Here is an 18,085-nt window from a genome sequence, read left to right as displayed (position 1 = left end):
GTCTCAGATTTGGACTTTGATGGTAGCCAATGACCAATATTTTGACTCTAGATTTGTAATATCTTTTATCATATACAGAGACCAAACTTCACTACAGTAAAGAAGTATAGGTTTAACACAAGCATCAAAAAGCTTTAAGTGAGGTAATACATTGATATCTTCAGAAAATAACAGTTTTCTAATACAAAATATAGCTTTTGAGGCTTTTTTACAAAGAAGTCTCACTGCTTCTGTAAAACTACCAGATGGTTTAAACAGTATACCCAAATATTTATATTCTGTACAGTGTTCCAAAATATTATCACTAAAAACAAACTTGTCTTTTGTAAGTTTTTTACCTGATTTGTTAAAAATCATAACTTTGGTTTTGTCAAGATTTACTGTTAAATCCCAACTAGTGCAATGTAAACTAAGCTTGTCAAGGCATTTTTGTAAGCCATTAGCCGATTCAGAAATAAGGACTAAATCATCAGCGTATAACAGACATGATATATCATTATCATTTAACTTGGGTGGTTCACATGTTGAGTCAAAAATAGATGGTAAATCATTAATATATAAAGAAAATAATGTAGGGCTTAAAATACACCCTTGTTTTACCCCAACTGAGGAATTAAAAAAATCAGTGATACCTTCCGAGATCTTTACGGAGTACAAAACCTCTTTATAGATATCTTTCATTATACTAAAAAAGGGACCATCTATGTTGTAATAAGACAATTTGTAAAAGAGGGCATCTCTGTTAATAGTATCAAACGCCTTCCTGAAATCAATGAAACAGGCATATATCTTTTTTGATGATTTAAATGCTTTATCAATTATAGTTTTTAGAGTTAAAATATGATCACTTGTTCGACTTCCCTTTCTGAATCCGATTTGCTCACGACAAATAAGTTCATTTCCTTCAAGATACTTTTCTAATCTGTTATATAAAACTTTTAGAAAAAAATTTCCTAAACAACTTGAAAGGGCTATACCTCGGTAATTAGATGGATCATTAAAACACCCACCCTTGAAAATGGGCTTAATAAATTTTTTTCTCCATAATGTTGGGTAGATACCAGACTTAAGTATAAGATTAAACAATTTTACATAAACATCAATATTCATATAACAAGATATTTGTAACATTTCATTTGTAATACAATCTGAACCACTTGCTTTATTATTCTTTAAAGATTTTGCTGCAATAACCACCTCCTCAGTTGTAATAGAACTGTTTAACATCTTAGTACATGTGTTACAATCTTTAAAAGTAGTATACTCTTTCTTATCATTACAAACATTTTTATCATAATCAGTATTCATTAATTTATTAAAATATTTAAACCATTCTTTAAGTTGTATGTTAGAACTAGGATCCTTGAAGTTCTCCTTTTTTAGTTTCTTAATTGTTTTCCAAAAATCATTTGGACAGCTATTATTTGAATCTATAATCTGTTTTATCATTTTATGTCTAAATTGTCTATATTTTTCCTTATAAGTTTATTCAGTTCCTTTTTATTATATAATACTTTGTGTCTAAGACTGTCATTCCAGGGCTCAGTACATAATTTTCTAGTCAGACTCTTTAGGGACCTATATTTAGATTCACATTCATTATCATAATATGGCTTTTTTATTTTTCTTCGTTTACTTCTCTTGGTTTTACCAGGGGTCTTATTAGTATTACTTAAAAAAGCAGCATTGTATAATATTGATGATATACTAGAGACTGTATCATTAACACTTTGAGTTACATTGGAATTACATGTATTATTCGCCTCTATTTTTTGGGTTAAATTATCTACATCAGAATTAATAGTTCCAAAGTTCACTTTCAACATATTGGACTTAAAAATTTCTTCTCGTTTAGTAGTCCATTTAACTCTTCTAAGAGTTGGCTTAACATAATTATCACATGACTTATTTACTAATTAAGAATGTATAGTTATTGAAATTGGACAGTGATCAGATATTGTTGGTTCAAATTGTCCTACACTAAAATTGACAATATTTGGTAAAAATTCAGATGAACATAAACAATAGTCATCAATTGACACACCATTATGATTATAGAAAGTGATTTTACCTTTTGAATCACCGAGAGTTCTTCCATTAAGGATTCTTAATTGAGATTCTGTGCATAAGTCGAGTATTAATTTTCCATAGTTATTAGTTTTTTGGTGTACTTGAGTATTTCTAAATTTGCATACACTATCTGCAACATAATTAGTAGGAAGAAAGTTGTCCAAACTGTCATCTACTTCATTTGTTATGAAATCTAACTCTTTACAGTTTATATGTGCATTTAGATCTCCCATAAGGATTACATCCCCTGATATACTATATTTCGCAATATCTGCTTCAAGTTTCTCAAAAATTTGTTTATCAAAATTTGATCTTAATGTGTAAGATGAGTTTGAAGGAGGAATATATAAAAAACATAAAAATACATTTCTATCAAAACTGAAAAATGTCTTGTCTAGTTTAAACCACATTATATCATCCATTGTTTTATCCATCAACTTTACACCTGATAATATTTCCTTCTTAAAAAATGTAGCTAAACCACCTCTAACTTTATTTGAATCAGATGATCTACAGTTTACAAAACATTTATAACCATCATAGTTTAAAATCTCATTGGTGGGGATATGCGTTTCTGAAAGACCAACAATGTCTGCAGTCATAATTTGACAAATATTATCATCATCTAGTTTACAAACTCTGTTACCACTTATTCTTTTAAATAATCCATTAACATTCCAAGAGCTGATAGATAATTGCTTTAAAACTTTTATACACATGATCAAAATCTAAATTTGAATTAACCATTCAAAATGCATAGGGGTCGGTGAACTGTAAAACAGATAGAGAGAGAAATTAAAGTGAAAAATAAAATAGAAAATTACTATCACTGTTTAATTATTTTCAAGAAAACCTTACTTGCTTAAATTATTTGCCTTTTATCCAGCTTTGACTATAATATGTGAAATTAAATAAAAGTGCTTGCCCTCTACTAGCATACAAGCTAGACAGTTACTTTAAATACATGTATTTTTAAAACTATGATAAAGTGTAAGTATTACAAAACTGTCTTTTGCCATCCTTGGCTAAATTTATCCCTAATCTACATAGTACTAATAGTAAATACTGAGAAATATAACTTCTGCAGAATCTTATAAAAATAATAATAATAATTAGAACCAATAATGAATTCTTAATATATATATATACCAAAATACATATTTTAATTAGGAAAACAAGTAATAAATTCTGTTATAGTCTACATTTTGTACGTTATGTTTTTTTTTTCTTTTTCTAAGATCCAAATTCATGATACTGGTGGAAAACACAGGCTACTGCTGATGCAATACTATCCGCTAACTTTCTGTCATAGTACGTGTTGGGTGGCCCTTGATAGGTGTTTCCTGCTGGAGTCTCAGAGTTTCGTCCTTGATCACTTCGATTACTGCTCTTTCTATTAGGTGTATTGTACGGATACTTGTAATCATTTCTACTGCTGATTGTGTCTTTTTGAGATTCTCTGTATGAGTTCACATATAGATTGTTTTGTGAATGTGGAACCTGGTTCCTGGTTCGTGGGAATAAAGTGTTTCTTATGTTCCCATTAAAACACGAACTCCTTCAAATTTATTGAGTCTAAATGAATCCCAATAGAACTTTTTCACCACATTACCGTTTGAAATGAAGTTGCTATTTCTACAAACTTTTATCTTATCAGCGGTGTCATATTTGTACAAAATTCTCTCATTAAACTCTCGCATTTTTACGTTAAGCCTTTCTATTTGTGAAGGCAACACCAGTGAAATAACTACTAATTCTGATTTTTCTAAGGCCTTTTCTATTAAATCAGTATATTTACAAAATGCTTCTTCTGCTGATTCATTTTTCAGGTTATTGATTTCTACATGTATAATGATTGTCTCTGCACAAGAGACCATGTCTACTTGCCCTAAAGCATCTCCAATTGTGTAGGTTGTAAATCTCATACCTTCTTTTCCTGATCTTAAAAGAAGCCTATCAATATCCACAAAACGACAAATAGAGTCATGCATGAAGATGACATCTGTGTTGATTGGTTCAATGATGATGTCATTAGTTTTCTTATTTGCCATGTGAGAGTTTGAGTGAGGTTGAGCAACTTTTTCTGTAGGACTAATAAGATTTTGTGTACTCTCTCGCAGTAGAATATTTGAAACATTTGTATTGTTTTGTTGATTTACTGCATTTCTTGTTGTTTCACTTTGTTGATTTTGCCTTGCGTTTTGTTTTTTAATCCATGGATGAATGGGGTTACCTTCACAGTCATATAAAAAGGACTGTATTCTATCTTGTAAGTCCTTGATGACTGCATCTTTTTCTTCAATTCTTTCTTTGGCATTACACCTGACTTTTTCCGCATCTTTTTTTGTGTTATCTATAATAAAAACTAGCTTTTCATTGTCCAAATCAGACTCTGTTTTTGACTTTCTAACTTGTGCAAGTTGGTTTTGAAGTTCTAAGTTTTTTTCTCCAAATCCTTTTTACGTTATTCAAATCTTTTTCTTTATTCAATCTTAGGAGCTCGTTATCTTTTTTAAGTTTCTCTATTGTTGAATTTTTTTCTTTTAGTTGTGATTCATAGATTTTTGTATCAGGAGGAATGTGGGTACACTTTATAGACTTGCTCATGTTTTGTAGTTCACTGAGTATGTTAGTTTTCGAGTCACTTTGTAAAGTCAGCAGGTTAGCCAGAGATTTTGAAACTTTAACCAGTGACTCCTCGATGATATCAATTCTATTCTGGATGACAGTAAGGGTTTGTTCATTCATTTTCTCAGATTCATGAATCTTTTCTGGTTCTTTTTCCAAACGTTGTGAATTAACTTTCACAGCTTTATTGGGGATATCAAATTGTTTTTGTACATCTGCACTGGTTATGGAATTAGTTGTGTTTACAAAAAGTTGATCTTGTGTTTGTAGGTTTGAATTATCTATGTCATTATTGATACATTTTGGTGTAGTTTCTTCTGTTAAGTCTCCAGATTGTGCTTCTGAAGTAACACTATCTGTATGTCCAGCAATTGATGTTGAAGATTTCATATCAAACTGTTCAGTCTTGTGAGAAACACAAGTATCTGAGTTAAGTAGTGCGTTGACAAGTAATTTGCATTTCTCAAATTGATGTTTACAAAATGATTCCCATAATTTGCCTTGGGTTAGAATTTTTCCTGTTGTCAAATATATTATAACCTTGTACAAGAAATCATCTGAGTCAGCTACTTTTGATTCAAGGGTATTACTGTCAGAAATGACAAACTCTGTTTGAACTATTTTATTGTTACTATCAGTTTTGTCTGTCCAAACCACATTTTTGTTCCCTTTGCCTTCTTTTATATAAATAACTTCTGCAATGGCTGTAATCCCTGCATGAATTCTACTGTTGGATGTGATGAAACAGGCACAGTTTGCATTGAGTTTGTATAAATCTAAATCAATTTCTTCAAATGGGATTACTTTTCCTGAAGTAGTTTTCTGTTTTGATTTAAAAGTTTCGTTGATTGGATAAGTATTCTTCATTTTTTCTAAATCTATATCAATAACGTCATTGACATTTTCTGGTTTATTCATGTTTACGTTTTATTTTGGGTGATTGGTTGTATCATACAAATAAGATCGATTAAATATAAATTAAATACTATTTATAGACATCACTTTCACACACTTTGAAAAATAAACCCGAGATAAAAATAGATGCCGATCCTAAAGATACGCTAGATGGGGCTGTTCATACTTGATTGATAAGCACATGGTACATAAAGAAACAAATTTAAAATGGTGGAAATATGAAGAACTTACTTACAATACTTCTACAGAATACTTGTTTTGATGACTACTTCAAACATTTTCATAGCGTGTTTGCAACAAATACTAATGCCACAAGGAAGAAACAGGAAGTGATGTATTTTTGGTCAGTTTTTTATGTACTGTAGTACTTTTGAGTACAGCAAGAGTTAGACATTTAGAGGAGAAGGATATTTTCAAATTAGCAACTGTGTGCTATATACCTATCGACAAACAACATAAATCACACATACAAAAGTAAAATAGGTGAGTGATCGTAACATGTACAGTAGATATGATTTAACATGTTACACGATGCTCAACATAACGGAGAGGTGGTATATTCATTTTGAACTATATTCTTAAATTGTTTATACATATAGACCATTTATGTATATTTTCCTAATTTTAACTGTTGTGGTCTATCCTTTTTTTTTTAGCATTTCTTCATTCACTTTTTTCATCGTTTTTCTCTATTCTGTAAACCCAATTCAGACCTTGATCATGCATAACTTTACACAGAATGTTTCAACACTACAAACCGTTTAAAGTCGGATAATGAACTAAATCTGAGCTCGAATGTACTGATTTTTAATTTTTTTAAACTTAATTATCGTACAAATTACTAAATAACAACTATATTCATATTTCTTGATTACAAACAATATAATATTCATATATCTATCTTTTTAACTGAGGAAACATTAGTCAATATCTATAAAAACCACTGAAATTGTTTAACCTTACACCAGAAATAGATAACTATTCTTTAATATTATAATTTAACAACATCAAGAATAACATGTGACGTGTCGTAAGCTGTACAGAACACTTAAAGAATGTCAGAGGCTGTCAGAGGGAATATAATGACGTGCATCCGTCCATAATACATTTTTATTTCAAAATCCCGCAAGTTAATACAATCAAAATATTTTAAATTAATATTTTCTACACGTCATAGTGAAATTATTTTTTTTTTACCGCAAATAACAAAATCCTTCACGTATGGACTTTGTAATATCAGATTGAATGTTTTTCACTTTATATGTTGTAAAAAATATTCAAACAAACATCCGAACAGTTAACATGAAATCTAAAAACGTACATTTTTCTGTCTTTTGTAATTATTTCTTTTAATGTTGACATTCAATAAAAATAAATGAAAAGAATTCAACAACAGGCAAAGCTTATATATAAAGTCTTTTCCACATTAAATAAAGGCAACTTGAGTATACCACTGTGCAAAAGTCCTTAATCGATTGAGAGAAAACAAATCCGTGTAACAAATTAGAACCGAGGGAAACACATCAACTTTAAGTCGATAACAACGAACATTATGTACATTAATGTTATTACGTACATTTCCACAAACATTGCAGTAATGCACTCTACTTATTAGCACATAAAGACAAATACGTGTTTACATTGTTAAATAAATAAATATCAATTGAATGCATCAGAAACATTTAGTCATACAATAGGTTGGGAACAAACCTTCTATAATGTGTTTATACCTTTAAAGAGGGTTAACCTTTCTATATATAGTGAGGGGTAATTTTATTTAGACTGGATTCAAAGCAAAATAGGGCAGATTGGCATTTTCTATTTATACTGGCGAAATCTATAGCATTATATATATATATAATATATATATCTATGCATCACTGATTACACTTTACTAAAAAATGGGATGCCCAGTTTTCTGCAAAAGTGACAGAACTTGCAATCTATTGTATACTTATCTGAACTCCTGATCAACAACAAAAGGGACAGTTGACCTTTAAATATTATGTTAAATCTTACAATAGCAATTCTGTTTAGTGAGGCAGAACTGAGTACAGGGGCGGATCCAGCCATTTTAAAAAGAGGGGTTCCCAACCCAGAGTAAAAAGAGGGGGGTTCCAATTATATGCTCCCATTCAAATGCATTAATCGTCCAAAAAAGGGGGGTTCCAACCCCCGGACCCCCCCCTGGATCCGCCACTGGAGTAGAATTTACCTGATTATCACAACTTTCAATCATGATAAACAATAGATTGTATTTTCAGTCAGTTTAACAGTAAACTTAGTAGACATGTTTACTTTTTATAAATTGTTATTCGGATGGAGAGTTGTCTCATTGGCACTCATACCACATCTTCCTATATCTATATATACTATGTGCATATTAAACTAAGCACATCAATTGGTGCATCAAGATTTGCAAGTTACTGTCATGATAAGGAGAGAATGCCAATATGTCCTATTTTGCCTTAAATCCAGTCTAAATTAAATAAAAATACCTCTCTATATAGGGATAATTTTAACCCTCTATAAAGGTAAAAAACATCCTATAGAGGGTTGTTCACAACCTGTACAAAGCTATATAAAAGCTACAAGAACATGATTATTTCCCTTCCTGAATATTGCACACAATTATTAACTTTTCTAAATCAAAGTATGAAATAATAGAAAGTTCTCAAAGTAATCAACATTTGTTAATTCATGGATCATCAATAATGTTTCAATTAGAAATATCGAAAATAAACTAAAATAAGCATAAATCAACCAAGTGCACACAATTACAATTCAATACACAGACCCTAAATAAGGAAATGGCTGACACTTTCACAGCAAAATATCAGCCTCAAGTAGGAAAAACAGATAGATCTACCGCCGGGTCAGCCGGGATTAGCGATAAGGTGTATACGAACTTTATCAGAACCTTTTATAATTAAAATATAAAACACATCTTTCATTGCATAATTATTTCTCGATTATGCCTATCATTTGGCACAATAACACTATAGGTACTTCAATTTGAAATGATGACACACAATTTTCAAATAAAATTTGCATTTGCAAAACTTCGGATAAAAATATAGAATGTATTTACATGTACATATATTTTTTTTGTTGTTCTTTTTGTATTTTATTAAAAACTGTGTAATGCCCTATTTATGTTTATTATGTTTTCTAGTCTATGCGTTCGTTCGTCCGTCCGCCCGTTCGTTTGTTCGGTCGTCCGTCCGTTCGTCTGTCCCGCTTCAGGTTAAAATTTTTGGTCGAAGTAGTTTTTGATGAAGTTGAAGTCCAATCAACTTGAAACTTAGTACACATGTTCCAAATGATATGATAGACAATGATAGTGCGGATGGGACATCCGTGTACTTAGGACACATTCTTATTATAAATAGTATTATTCAAAATCATTACAAATATTTACAAAATATACAAACCTTCAATCTTCAAATATTCCTGTTCACAATACTGAGACACAATTACACCTGCCGATCAGTCATTTATCAATAGTGAAGAACTTACAAAATTTAGTGAACAGTTTTTACCTGTACACTTATTACTAGAATAACGTAAATCATATTTTTTAATGCTTTGAATAATATTTGGACAAAATAATCATACTGTATCATCAATATGATTTGAGAAAGTATATTCAATTCTTTATTACTTTGAACAATAAAGTTCATCAATTTTCATAAATGCTAGCACTATTAAAAGTATCTTTTCTTTTTTCTATTTTTCTATAATTGTATTTTTGGATGTAACGCTTCTTCTGATTGGCTGGGATTGTTTTGTTTCTTAGCTCATAGACATGACGTCTTTTCATGGTTTACTCCAGTTTAAAATGGAATTTTGAATTAAATTATCAAACATGACTGTAATATATTTTTTGTCTATTCAAAATAACATCACAAATGTGGTGCACACTTTAAAATAGCCCACTAAGCGGGTTATTCAGTGTGCACCACATTTTTGATGTTATTCCTTCATAAACAGATATAACAGTCATTCCTTAAATAATGAAACTATCTAAATAAAAGTAGTATTGTCAATTCTCATAGTATAAGTTGTTAGTCTCGGATTATATGACTTCACTGATTCATATACATATGCAGATTGCATCCCAATAATATTTTATCCAACATGAAGTTATGAATACTTTATTGCAAAAAGCACATATATGATATAGAAACGACAACATATTTGCAACATGACAAATAGCAGAGACTTATACATTAAAAAAGCATTATAAGAAAAAAAATAACATAAAGTAGCAATATGTGATCTGATTGACCACGCAGATTTTATGTAGTTACACAGCTTCTTAATATGTAAAACAGACGTTAATCTAAATAAATACTGTAATTTAGTACTGTTAGGCAAAGAACAATAGGATTTTGGCAAATATTTAGGTCTAATTGATCTTTTGGTAAGGCATACTAATAAAAAGTGGTATTCGTTTTCAACACACTGCATATTACAACATTTGCATAAACGTAATTATCTAGCCATGTCAGTATACCTGCTTGTTTCAATGTTCATATTTACTGTACCACTATGCAATTTAGTTAAAAAGCACAAATTATAACAGTATTCTTAATAAAAGTAACATATATCTTTGAGGAAAATGTTGTTTAATTTTCCAGAATAATGGCAGAATCGACAAAACAGTCACAAGAAACGAATAAATCAATTTCATATGAAGAAACACATTTTCTACGAATAGCAAACTTGCTTATCACGATTGCCCCATCTGCGGTCAGAGTTAAATTTGACAAAGAATTTCACCCAGACGTACTGCAGAAAATACTATATCAGGAAAGATTTAAGATGTTGGAGTCTTTAAAAAAGCGAAATATCTTAACCCAAATACAATGGGACTTAATGTTTCCTAAATTAGGTATGTATAAGATATTTGGTTTCTGTTGCATTACATGTATTACAAAGATATGCAGAACGATATTGTGTTAATGTTATATTAATATTTTTACAAGTCAAAATATCACTCAAATGTTTGTACATATTTTATCGTCTAAAACTGTATTATAGATAGATAGAAAACAATCATAATTTTACATGATCAACATAAAAATGAAGTACATAAATTGTACTTAAAGTATCCGCAAAAAGTAAAATCACAAAAATACTGAACTCAGAGGAAAATTCAATCGGAAAGTCCATAATCACATAGCAAAATCAAATGACAAAACACATAAAAAACGAATGGACAAGAACTGTCATGTTCCTGACTTGGTACAGGCATAATTTATGGAAACAATTTACTCTAGACATTTTGTCTATAGAAGGCTGATATCTTGACTTTGAATTTATCGTTCTAGTAGTAAAAGTGATTTTGCACAGAAAACATGCTTTACTCTTGTTCTTATTACCGTGTAATCAAATAATGTACTTTTTTGCAATTCTTTGGTTGATAATTTTTATTACTGTAAAAGAGTAGACATCAATAACATCATCTCGATCACCGACTTAAAACACTATTAGCGCGGTAAAGTTTGAGTTGATTGTATACTTGGCTTGCAGTCAATGTACATCTGTTAAGTCTTTTGAAGGTGTTTGGGGCTTCTATATCGTGTTAAACATTTTTAATGCAATCGAAATGGTTAAAGAAGCTAAAAATGATACGAGGAGATACTCGTTTTATTTTAGTACATTGAATAGCTGTTTGTGTTTTCATTTTCTATGAGAAAGATACTGACGGGATCAGCGAACACACAGAACTTTTTGTTTTCTTTCTTTAAGGAACAACTTCATCTTCAACCTTTGACCTAACATTAATGATAAGTCTGATAAGACATCTGACACCTATACCAGTAGGGGATATTCTACCTCTGACGACAGACATAAGTGAAGGTGCAGATCTCTCAAGATTAAAATATTATAGGAACAAAATTTCGCACAGTGACACTGGTACCTTATCAGAAACAGATTTCCATCAATGGTGGACAGATATTTCGGAGGTATGTTATGTTATGAGGACTGAAATACTAAACGATCACTCAAATGGACCATGTTTCATGTACTACTGTGGATTAATTTATTTTCGTGGGTATCAATTTTCGTGGATTGAGGAAAACTTGCATTTTTGTGGATATTTGATTTCGTGGTTTTGTCAATCTCTGTATGCAAAACCTATAGAAAATTTGAGATTCGTTGAATATTTAAATTCGTGGTTCCACTGTACCCACGAAATCCACGAAAATTAGTATCCAACGAAAAATAATGAATCCACAGTAATACAAACTATGGTTGAAATTAATACCTCCATACAAATTCACAGTAGTCATATTTAAAAGGCACCAAAATGTAAAACGAGAAAAGTAACGTCTTAACTTATGTAAAAAAATGATAAACGAAAACAATAATGTTACATAGCAACAAACGACAACCACTGTATTACAGGCACATGACTTAATTAGGACAGGCACATACATAATGTGATGGGGTTACTGAAAAATAACGTCAAATAATAAGAACAAGAAGAAAGAAGAAAGGTAACCAACCCTTGAGCCTAAAAAAAAAACAGTTCAAGGACCACAAAAAAACCCAAAGAAAACTCCAGAACCCCCAAAAAAGAAACTTCTAGAAGGAAAACCACAATAACAGAAACAATACAAGGATTGAAAACTACAAAAAATTTCTTTAATAAATTGATCTTTTTAATCGACGATCGATGACAGAATTAGAACTGTAGCATAGAAATTTGCGCGACAAAACATGTGCACATAACCACGTATATGTACTTGTAACACAAACACTTGAAAATTTAACAGAGAATATAAGAAAGATACATTCTACATTTCATGATGGACATAAACATAATGATTAATCAAATCGGACAGACGAAGGTTTCGTACACACAAGCAAGTTTTTGAATCAGAACAGTTATAAGGCATAATAGTTTAGAAAGTTAAAAGGATTGCAAACAAAATATTCCAAACTTGGTATATAAAAACATAAGGATTTTAACGATTATCGAGGTTTTCTTTTCACATATCAATGTGTGTCTTTAGGTCAGCAAATGAATACTGACAACTAGGCTGTTAATGATCGCACATTATTGTGGTATCGATCCATGTATTATGAAAACTCACAGATCGTGCAGGTCATAATCAAGTACAACAAACAAGCTTACAAAATTCATTGTAAATTTGTCATATACAGATCCTTCTCAATTAAGAAATAATTCATGGAAGCCATAGATTGTTTGAAATTTGAACATGGCCTAGGCCATGTGTAAATTTCCAACAATCTGTCGCTTCCATGAGCTATTTCGGTTCTATTAGGACAAATACGGTCAAATAAAGCGATTAGAATTACAAATGAGTTTTATGTTTGTTGTGTAAAAAGGGTAAAGTGAAATCATCTATAAAATAGAATAGAATAGAATAGAATAGAATAGAATAGAATACTTTATAAATCTAATGTATAGGATTTTAAAACAATTATCTCAATTGTTAAGGGTAAATTCTTAAGTGTATCCAATTTTGTAAACGAAGTATCATTGTGATTGAATTAACACTTTATACTCCTTGTTTTCTAAATAATAAGTTATAACATTCCTTAAAAAAGTGAGAAAAAAATAAATACTCGAACGATATATCTTGCAATGTTATTTCTTTTTCCGATTTGTCTTATTCGAGTATCATTTTAATATTCAATATTCAGAACTACCGACCTATATCCGAGTGCTCGTTAACATGACTTAAACGGTAAGAGCTATATGATCAGGCATAACAAGAATAGCCAAACACCTTTTAATGTTAACCTTCCATATATTTTATGATTAATCAGCAGGAGATTTTACAAAAAAAAATGTATTTTTACTCGCATCTGTATTGTAGATAGACTACTGAGCTGATTACATGAGAGATAATCAAGTTAATATCAAGAATATTTACTGCAATATTCAATGGAAAAAAAATGTTGCAATGTCAAATGAAATGTATTAGTTTATTGAATGATTTTTACAGGCAATTCGAAGACTAAGTATGGATCGGTTTAAACAGACTTGCAATGACCTAAAATATGCCAAACTGGATCAGAATGATAAAGAAATACCAATTGAGATCAGGAACATTGCAAAGACTAACGACTCTATCACAAAAGGTGTACAAAGTAAGCATGTTTTCTTCGTATTTCAGTTGAACAGGAACAAAATATGAACTGAATAAGTTTATATCTCTGTTTTCATATTTTGATATCATAATTATCTTATCAAAATGTTTGGTTCGGATCCCCCGGCGTTCGTTTTTTTAATGTAAGTAATGTATTAATAATGCCACTATTCTGCAACGCAGACATTTTATCGCTGACTTTCAATCGAAATTTGTCGAATAAATTAAATTCACCCCGATTTGGACACATGAATTTTTTTCAACTAACATGTGGCATATCTTTGATGTAAAACATGTTAAACACGTAAATACAGTCTTATATGTGAATTAAACGATTATATACATTCGTTTTGTGTTCATGATTTGTCTAAGCCTTGATTCGCATACATGGTGGATAATAAATGCCTTGCAGGAGATTCTCACTCTGTCGATGCACCCTGTTTACTCCGTGCATACATGTCGTATCCGCAACACTCTTATTTTTAAAATTTAAGGTGATGTGGTTTGAATTGAAGCCACTAAGACAACTATTCAACACTTTACTTACATAACAAATAATTTCAGATTTTGATAATCGATAAATTATCATTGGCCCTTTAATATCTGGCTCAAATTACCATTAAAACAGATTAAAAAAAGTATACAATTGTATTCACTCAGATCCTTTCTTATCACTCTATAAAAGATAACATCCACTGAAGTCTATAAAAACTTTCCTCGGGACAAATGAAAATATATATATACAACTCGTTCAAATATCAGCCCAACAATGTTAGATCTGTAAAATTTGCTTTCGCAATTTTTTGTTTTTCACTCGCCGGGATTCGAACTCATACTACTGAGATATCATGACACCAAATCGTCTGCACTGTATCCGACGCGCTAGACCACTCGACCACCTATATCATTATTGAATGGTGGAGTTCTGGTGGTCAACAGCATTTTTAGGTACTTTTAGTTTATCAGGTCGACTTGCAATTCTAGTCAAGTAAGATTAAAGCCGAACACATCATGCCACGAATGTGTTTAGAACTCCAAACAACAGAGCTGACAGACTGGTGGTAAATATAGATGATCATAGATGAACTATGTAGACCACCAACAAGAGATTATAATTTTAATTACTAGTATATAAACAAATTAAAGAAAGCTTGAAGCATATTAATAAATACTTTTAGACAGTATGCATGCTTGCTTAAATCTTTTTAATAATCAAACACTTTTTAACCAACAGAACTTCATGAGATTCAAATACAAGAATGGGAAAGCGAAAAGATAGTGGAAACACGAGCTATAAAAGAATTGATTCATTTGATGACATGCAACAATATCGTCTTGGTAACCGGGACATTTGGCTGTGGGAAATCTTCTGCTCTTCATTATGTTGCTTTACAGTTCCATCATGACAAAGCATACGATATAATTCCAGTGTGTAATCCCGAAGAAATCAAACAGTATTTTAATCCGGACTGTAAACAGGTGTTTGTTATTGATGATGCATGTGGAACATATAGCATCGATATTTGTAAGGTAAATCGATGGATTGACATCTCAAACGATATTTTATCGATGGTTTTAAGCAGTGACATAAAAATTATAGCATCATGTCGTACTCACATTAGTCAAGATCGGTTATTTAAAAGGATTGAAATTCTATTGGAAGTGAAATGTGACATGATATCAGAGAAACTATGTTTAACAGAAAAAGAGAGAATGTTAATTGGAAATATATTTCTATCTCACAATGATCTGCAAGTGCTTAAAACATCAAATGAAAATTTAATTACAAAGTACTTTTTCTTCCCGCTTCTTTGTAATCAATATCAAAAACAAAAATCATTAGATATTGTTAAGTTTTTTTCAAACCCGGATGAAGTTATACGAACTGAATTAATAAGGTTATTTAATGCTCAAGATCAGAAAACAATTGCAACATTAATAGTATTCATTGTATATAACAATCGTGTCCATAAAAAGGAATTAACTAAATTATCAGGAATAAAGATTTTTCTGGAGGACATTTCTGATCAACTACATTTGCAATCATCGTTTTCAATTCAAGTTCTCAAGTCCGAGATACACAATCTTAAAAAGACGTATGTTCAGAAACATGGAGAGACCTACCGTATTGGCAATGAAAAAGTATTTGACATATTAGTGGCTTTTTGCGGTGAAAAAAAATTTGACCTCATTCTTGACATTGCTGATGCGGATATCATTCGTGATCGTTTTCTGTTGAGAGTTATGACAAAAACTATTGAAAATGTATCATTACAAGATGTCATCCATGTCGATGAAAAGAACGAAAGAAAATATTTTGACCGATTGTTAAAAGATATTGAAAATGGTTTTATCGAAAAGGTCTTTTCAAATCGAAACTTAAACAGCAGCTTAGTTCGTAAACAGTTTGTAGAATACATAAAAGGGAAAGTAGACTTTAATAAAGTTTTAACTCATTTGCCACAACAAAAACTATATTCACTGTTGTTATCAATGCTACACCAAGGTTATAGTGAATTGGTTCCCATGTTGCTTACAAAAGACATCAATTACAATCTTACCAACTGGAATGGTGATACACCACTGTATACAGCATCATATAAAGGATATACCAACATTGTAAAATTACTTTTAGAAAATAATGCCAATCCAAATATCTCAACTTGGATATGTGAAAAGCCACAAAACAACGTAAAACTGACATATCAGCATGACTTTGATGATAACAGTAAACGACACCATTCCGACCGAGGTGAAGTTGAAAGTCCTAATTGGGCAACTTTACGTAAAAGAAAGTGTTCTTTAGACGGACTGTTTGATGGCAGTGTGTTTCAAATACCTCATCATGTCATCAGACGATACCAAGTGACATCACTTTATATAGCTTCAAAGGAGGGATACTTCGATATTGTAAGGTTATTGCTAGAATATAAAGCTGACCCTAATGTCATTTGTGATTCGGACAAGGTTAGTCCATTAATTGTTTCATCTCGAAAAGGTTATACAAGTATAGTGAAATGGCTTTTATTGTACAGAGGTGATCCTAATAGAACTTCCTGTGATGCGTCTAAAACTACTCCTTTGTATGAAGCTTCATCGGAAGGTCATACTGACATAGTAAAATTACTATTAAACCATAATGCTGATCACAATAGGAGATGTACCTGGAAAGAAGACACTGCCATGGATAGGGCAGTGTGCAATAACCGTATAGGTGTAGTTGAAGAACTATTAAAGCACAAGGTTGATTGTACTTTACCGAACAGAGACACAAAAATACCACTGTTTGTCGCTGTAGAAAACAATTATCAGGAAATCATAGATTTGATGTTAAATTTAAGTTCAGATGTTCACATTCGAGATAAATTCAACACAATTCGTCTATATTTAGCATCAAAAAGTGGTGACTTAAGAACAGTTCAAGAACTTTTGAACCAAGACGTTGACCCAGGAAATGAATACAATATATCGTCCTTGTATATCGCTTCATATGAAGGTCATGTGGATATTGTTAATTTATTATTGGACAAGAACATTGATATCAACATTGTAAATAAGGAAAACGAATCCGTCCTTTATGTAGCCGTAAGTAGAGGTCATACTGATATTGTTAAAAAATTGTTAGAACACGACTGTAATCCTAATATTTGCAATACTGACAATGAAACACCACTCCATATAGCGACACGTCTGGGACATACGGAGATTGTTAAATTGTTGTTAATTCACAAAGGAGATCTAAATGTGTATAACAACGAACACCAAACACTGCTTATCATTGCGGCAACAATCGGTCGCGTTGAAATTACAAATTTATTATTAGAATATAACTGTGATGTAAATATTAGTAACAATGAAAATGAAACCCCACTTTATATAGCATCTTGTAGAGGAGACATGGCAATTGCAAAATTATTATTGAATTACAATTGCGACCCATTGATCAGTAACAAGGACAACGAATCTCCTCTAGTAAAAGCAAAGAGTTATGGTCATCTTGAAATTGCTGAGATGTTGTCCGAAAAACTCAATGTTAATAACGTCTTTTACAAAACTTGATATTGGAAATAATTGTAAATATTTCTTTTTCAATATGTGTAGAAAAGTGTATGTGATATGGTTTACGTTTTTTTTTCGATTAAAATATACATTTGAGGTCTTTGTTCGTTCGTGAATTATGTTTTAGAGATTGACTGAAATAAAAACAAAAGTACAATAAAACAATACCAAGCTCCAAGGAAAATTCAAATTGGGAAGTCCCTTATCAAATGACAAAATCAAACTATCGAATGGAAAACAACTGTTATATTCCTGCCTTGGCCTTTCCTTATGTAGAAAAT

At 31.0% G+C, this 18,085-nt stretch overlaps 1 long non-coding RNA gene across 1 annotated transcript; it reads left to right on the top strand.

Moving 5' to 3' along the window:
* Window positions 1-5,791: 5,791 nt before the first annotated feature.
* On the top strand, window positions 5,792-17,894 carry LOC143058476 (uncharacterized). The gene is made up of 5 exons (XR_012973079.1): window positions 5,792-6,096; window positions 10,257-10,510; window positions 11,371-11,588; window positions 13,602-13,746; window positions 14,980-17,894. It is a non-coding gene; the product is annotated as an uncharacterized LOC143058476 (long non-coding RNA).
* The last annotated feature ends 191 nt before the right edge of the window (window positions 17,895-18,085 follow it).

Source organism: Mytilus galloprovincialis, chromosome 14, assembly GCF_965363235.1.
Source record: "Mytilus galloprovincialis chromosome 14, xbMytGall1.hap1.1, whole genome shotgun sequence".
Taxonomy (NCBI): Eukaryota; Metazoa; Mollusca; class Bivalvia; order Mytilida; family Mytilidae; genus Mytilus; species Mytilus galloprovincialis.
Note: the sequence above shows the minus strand (reverse complement) of the source record. Positions and strands in the feature narration are given on the sequence as shown.